Consider the following 6,868-nt stretch of genomic DNA (forward strand, 5'->3'; position numbering starts at 1 on the left):
TCTTCAATTGACAGTTTTAAAAGACGTTTAAAAACGTATCTTTTTGAACAAGGTCGTAACCCTGTTTATTTTTTTTGATGATAAATATGTTTAATTATCTTATAATTTTTAAATTAGTCTATTCGTATACATATATATATATATATATATTTTTTTTCCATTTCTCCCTTTCTTTCAGTTTTTCAATAATCTTAATGTAGAACACCATGGACAATTAGTGAATTTGGCGCTGTATAAATCTGTTTATTACTTTCATTTATAAAAATCTTCGACTTGATTAAGCGATGTGAATACATGTAATTATGACACCTGGAAAAAATTCTCTCCATTAGTGACGTTCCTCTCTTCGATTTAAGGATGAACCAAAACAATGCTTGTCCTGGTGAAGACCTGGCTTGGAAGCGAGAATTCATAAAAATGACTTGTGTGATTTTACGATATGCACCCTGAGTATCTAGAGATGAAATAAAAGGACTTGAATATATGCTGGTCTATTTTCATTTTCCCCTTGAACCTTTTCATACAATGGTTGGCTTCCCGGTTTATGGAATATTTGAGACTGAAACTAGCGAGTTATGAATTCCAATTCTACCTTTATATTCCTCTTTAGAATATCTCAATGTGGTATCAGTTCTGCGAGCATTCGCCCTTTTTTAATTTTAACGATCAAATTTTCTGCCCGTAACACTTGCTGGAAAACAAAAATTACATTGATTTCAGAGAATACTTTGTCATTTCCGTCGTACTCGTTGGTTTTCCATGGACTGCATAATGATTTTCATATGCAGAACTAATTAAATGATACTCAGCGGAAAGTAAGGGAGGTAATTAGGTAATTTAGCATTATCAACTGAGTTGATAAGGTAAATTCGCCACCATAGAGAGTTTAAGGCTGACGTTTCGAGCGTAAGTACTTCGTTATTTGCTCTGACGAAGGGCCAATGCTCTAAAAGTCAGTTGTAAAACTCTTTACGGTAACCAATTTAAGATATCAACTCAGTTGATAATACTAATTAACCATGTTATACTCTACCACCTACACAGCACCACAGTTTCTTTAGAAACTTTCCCCCTCTGATAAAAGAAGAAGTTGAGTTTCTCCTCCATAAAAAACCTTATGCCTAAACCTTTTGAGCTAAGTTATTTAGAACACACCCACAGGGTAACGAGTAGAATAGGAAAGATGGTAAGGTTTTGAGCTCGCTAAAGAAATAGAGAAAGATGTTTTTTTTCGTCTTGTCGCGAGCGTGGTACAAAGAAAAAATCCCGAGTTCCCATGAGAAATCGAACCTCAAACTTTCGGATTCCGCGCTCCTATGCTATACCACTGAGACACAGAGACTCTTTGTTGGGCGAGGTCCATTACGAAGTTCATATATGACAAGCGTCCTGCATACTGCTACTATTAGGGTAGCAAAGGTTAACAAATAGGGTAACAATAGGTTAACAATAGTGCAACAAATAGTCTCTTTAATAAATTGTTTTCATCCAGAAAAATTAATGGTCTCATTATTTCCCCTTGTTTTTGATTTTAAGTTCAAGTGTTACAGGAAAAGGTGTGACCAATTTTCGCGGGTCACGTGTCATGAGTAAATTTTCGCTAGAAAATTTCGCGGGAAATTTGTCACTGGTAAATTGAAAAAAAGCTGTGCGCAACGGAAATCGTCGCGATAAAATCTGCTATTAATCTTATACCTGAAAATTGAAAAAGGGATGGGGAAAAGAGAAGTCAGCTGGGAAGAGCTGAGTAGAAGGCAAAGGGCAAACAGCATTGAGGGCCTCTGGCCACGGCGAGGATGGACTGAATTATGGTAAATAGTAATATAGATAGCAACACAGAATTAACGCCAACATATTTCTTTCTTTTAAACTAACAGAGTATTCGACAAAATCTTGTTCCCGAACTGACGGACGAAAGGTCTTGAATCCACACTGTCCTCATCGAACATAATGGGTTGGGCAGGGCACGATTTTTTGTTCACTTTCTGTTATTCAATATCCTTTCCTATCCAGTTTAATAACTCAAACATTTGAACAATAAATGAATGAAATTGTAGCAGAACGTCTTTCACATATCAATTTCAGATAGTGCACGATTGTCGTTCAACCCTTCGCATATGTTACAATCAAATCGTTTTTCTTTGTCTTCAGGTATGCTAATAGATGACAGAGCAGTTTTGATGGCCCGTCCACAACGATCATAACGCCACATTAATTTTGAAACTGCCTTCTTCTGGTTAACTTTTGTTTTGAATGTCTTTTAAGGGCTTCGAGTACATTTTCCACGAAAAAATGTATGTGATCGAAGTTATTGCTGAAAACCGCGTAGGAATCCTATGAAGCACTTTTCATGGCTCACGGATTGAATTGGGTGAAAGGAGCGTTTTCTAAAAGCACAACTTACTCGGCCAATTGTATACAGAGCCAGCGATCCAAAAATTTGAATCACAGATGAAAATTTAAGCACAACAGATATAAGCGTTATGTTCCATTGCCACCCGCTCTGAGTAAGGAAACCAGACCAGATTTCCTGATTTCCCAATTTATGCACCTTTCGGTTACGTCGTCGTCGAATCTTCGGGACTAAAAGTACACCGGTACTTTCTTTTTCCTTAAAAGGCTTAGCAAAAAACCCTAAAGGCTTAGCAAAATTAAACTGCAAATGAGAAAATCCTTCATAAAGTCATTTTTTTTCTAAAGAAGGATGGTAAAAGTAAACGAGAACAGGTTATCATGGCATTCTTAAATACGTTTACACCGAGGGAGGATGCGTCTGCTATTCACTCGTCATCTTTTGGTAGGAATGAATGAAAAATGCGCTAGATGTAATTTTGATCTCCTAAATTTTGAAAGTTTTAAATCAAAACGTCCAATAGAACTTATAAACGTTCAGGTGTCTGTTATCCCAAGAATATGGAATGATATTCCTAATTCCTTTTATTGGGCAAAACGGAAAACAACTATTTGCATCAGAAATGGTTTGATGCTGCTCTGGAATTTTTTTGCATGTTTCAATTTCGTACCTTGTGTTGACTTGCTTGACGTTTGGCAAGCGTGGTTGGAAAACTGCCAATCATTTTCCATTGTTCGATTCATTTATGAGTGCAATCTTATTTCATATATAAATTTCATTGTCTTCGCTGATACAGAAAGAAGTAACAAATAAACTAAGTAAGGAAAACAGCCACGTTCACCATCCACCCATAATTGGAACTCATTTTTGTGAAATAGAACGGTGTTTTAACGTATATTTTTAAGCGTATCCTACTCAGAAAGTTGGATACAAGATAGAAAACGCGAACAGCCTCGACAACTACGAATCATGTCAGTTAAAAAAATCCTTTATTCCAACTCTCTTCTCTCCATAACATGTACGTATTACAATCTTACGTTAAGTTCCATTGTAGTTTGATGTTTTTTCATCGAACGTTGGTAGAAATTTAAGTGCTGCAACGTCCGCTCGTTTGCCACTCATCAAAAATACCTTTCATTTTAGAAAGAGCCGTCTTAATCTTTTCCGTAAACCTCAAATGCCGAGGTCAAAACTTTTCACAGAGGGAAAAATGTTTTTTCCGTCTTATTTCTCAGACGAACCCCATTTATACTCACAAAGACTGGGTACACATAACAGGTGGCATCTGGAAACAATTAAAAAAGAAATAATAACTTGACTACTCTCCATCTGAGATGTATAATGTTTGACTTTTTTCGCTTCAAATTTACTTTTACTTACATTTTTCGTTTATTATTTACTTTCTATTTATCAGTAGAAACATTTAACCCGGTTTTTTAGCAAATGTCACGAAATTACAGTAGAAGATGGTTGTTTATTGTGGGGAATTCGAGTAATAATTCCCAGCCAACCTCGCGAACGTGTGCTATATGAATTACACACAGGGCACCCAGGTATCGTCCGTATGAAGTCACTCGCGCGACTTCACGTTTGGTGGCCTAATCTTGACAGAGATATGGCCACAATCGTACGGAAATGCGACAACTGTCAGAAGTCACGTAAAAAGCCCTAACCGGCACCCTTACACCCGTGGGATTGGCCAAAAATGTCGTGGTAGAGAGTGCACAGCGATTTTGCAGGTCCATTTATGGGTAAAGAAAATATTTGCTCGCGAATAGGATTTTTATGCTTTTTTCCCCAATTATTAATGTTCTATTATTGTGATAATTGCTGATATATGTTAGTCACGTGTAGAGAGCGTTACATGACAATGCAAGATGCGTGACAGGCCTGGTTGAGGGGTGCGAGTATTGGAATGTATTGACCCCCCACCTTTTGTGTAGTCTAATACTCGTGACAGAATTCACAGAGTCATTCACTTCAGATTTCTTTGCAGGTGACACGTTTGTTTGTACCCCACCTCCTCCCCTTATTCCAGCCACATGTCTTTGTTTTAGCTCAAGTTAATAGTTGATTTTGTTGGCGTTGTTTTTCAGCCCTCACCTTTACTGGGCAAGCTATTTTTCCCAGATTCAAATATTTTGGGCAATAATCGATTCAGTTTTGATTACTGATTAAACCAGCTTTGGGCCTTTGCCCTCAGCCATTTTTACTCCAGATCAATGTGTTTGTGTGATTTTTATGTGCCCAGTAAACGAGCCCGGGAGATGCAGCCCAGTATTTTAGTTACTTAGCAAGCTCGATAGGGGGAAAAAGCATAAAATGTTTCTAATTGTCGTCGATAGCTAGTCAAAATGGTTTGAAGTAGAAATGATGCCCAGCATCACTATTGAAGCGACAATCGCAAATCTTCGCGATATGTTTGCTCGGTATGGCATTCCACAACAACTCGTGAGTAATAATGGCTCACAGTTCACTTCAGAAGAATTCTGTAAATTTATGAAAGCAAACGGAATCAAGCACACACTTGTTGCTCCGTATCACCCTCGATCCAACGGCCAAGCAGAGCGTTTTGTTCAAACGTTCAAGCAATTTTTTAAGGTGGAGGATAGCGATTCGATTATGCAAAGTTTAGCGCGATTTCTTTCCAGTTACCGAACGACACCAAATAGTACTACAGGCCAAACACCAGCCGAGTTGTTCCTAAATCATCGATTAAGAACGAGGTTAGATTTAATGCGTCCTGACCTCGGTCGGAAAGTATTTGACAGGCCCCCGAAAATATCGGGGGCCTGTCAAAGCCCCCGTAAAGCCCCCGAAAATATCTGAGCGGTGTGTCTGGAATACCTTAGTTCATGTAAAGAAAACCGCAACGGGACCAGACGACCTCCCGTACTGGATCTGGAAAGACTGTGCTGAGCTACTCACACCAATCGTCACTCACGTTTGGAATCTGTCGCTGTCTACTCATACATGGCCAGACTCCTGGAAAAGGGCAAATGTTAATCCTCTCCCCAAAGTGAACATGCCTATAGAGGACTCAGACTACCGTGGTATTAATGTTACTCCCGTTATTGCCCGGTTGTTTGAGAAGGTCGTGTATCGTACACAAGCACAGTCAGGCATTGAGAGCAACCTGAGCCACACCCAATTTGCATATAGACAGGCGGGTAGTTGCACAAATGCCTTGCTCGCTATCCAGCACCAGACATACAAGTATTTAGATAGTAGTGACTATAGCGCAGTGCGGATTTTTACCATGGACTTCAGTAAGGCTTTCGATTTTGTGAACCATGCTATTTTGTCTGCCAAACTGAAACAGCTACCTCTAAATCCGTACATTATCAATTGGTATCATAGTTTCCTCTATGCAAGACAACAACGTGTTGTTAGTTATAATTTTTTAGGACAGTGGAAACTTGTCAATAGAGGAACCACACAAGGTAGTGTAAGCGGACCGTATCTTTTTAATATATTTTTGAACGATTTGGAGATTTTTTTTAATGGTTGCCCTGTGCTTTTTAAATATGCCGATGATTCCACTATTCTTTCGCCTATCACTAGGAATAGTGACCCGTCTGCCGACTTAGTAGGACAGTTCTTAACATGGTGTAAAGACAATAGAATGGTCTGCAACCCTTGCAAATGTAAAGAGCTGGTTGTTAGAAAGAAAAATCATAATGTACTCTACTCTCCAATTAATAATATTCCCCAATGTAATAGCTTCGTTTTACTAGGAGTAACTTTACAGAGTGATGGAAAATTTGATGAGCATGTAAGAACTAAGCTTGTCAAAGCAAACAAGTGTTTACACGTCCTACGAACATTGAGAAAGGAACATTACTCTCAGGCAGAGATTGATCATCTTTTTATATCGATTGTTTTGGCTAATTTTAGCTATGCACTTTCAGTCTATGGGGCATCTGAGTCCGATCTTACGGTTGTACAAAATTTTTTAGACCGATGTCATAAACGCGGTTTTATCTCATTTCCAGTTTTTATCAAGAACCTTTTAAACAAACAAGACAGAAACATTTTGAAGAAACTAAAATCAATGGATTGCCACCCCCTGAAAGATATCATTCCTGTCCAAAAGACATATCTACACAATCTCAGGAAAAAAGGCTGCGCGCGCCCGAAAATTAATACACAGCGCTTTATGAACACATTTGTAAATAGGTTGATATTTAAGCTCCATTTATTGTAATGATATACTTTTTAATTCATAATATGTATGTAGATTTCTGTAGTTTTTTCAATTCATTGTAACATAAGATATGTAGTTTTATCTTATGATGGAATAAAGACAAAGACTAAGACTGAGAGACAGGCAGACGGATCAGAAGGCCTGAGACGGTCGGAGAACAACTTTGGAAACGACATGTTAACCAAATACACCAATAGTATTTAAGCAACAAAGATAGTAAACCAGAAACCAGTGTAACACATTCAAACGATACCACTGACATCCAACTGGTAACGCCTCCGCAAGCGGAAACCGCGGAAAAATCAACG

This window comes from Pocillopora damicornis, chromosome 1, assembly GCF_964200805.1.
Source record: "Pocillopora damicornis chromosome 1, jaPocDami1.2, whole genome shotgun sequence".
In the NCBI taxonomy this organism is placed as follows: domain Eukaryota; kingdom Metazoa; phylum Cnidaria; class Anthozoa; order Scleractinia; family Pocilloporidae; genus Pocillopora; species Pocillopora damicornis.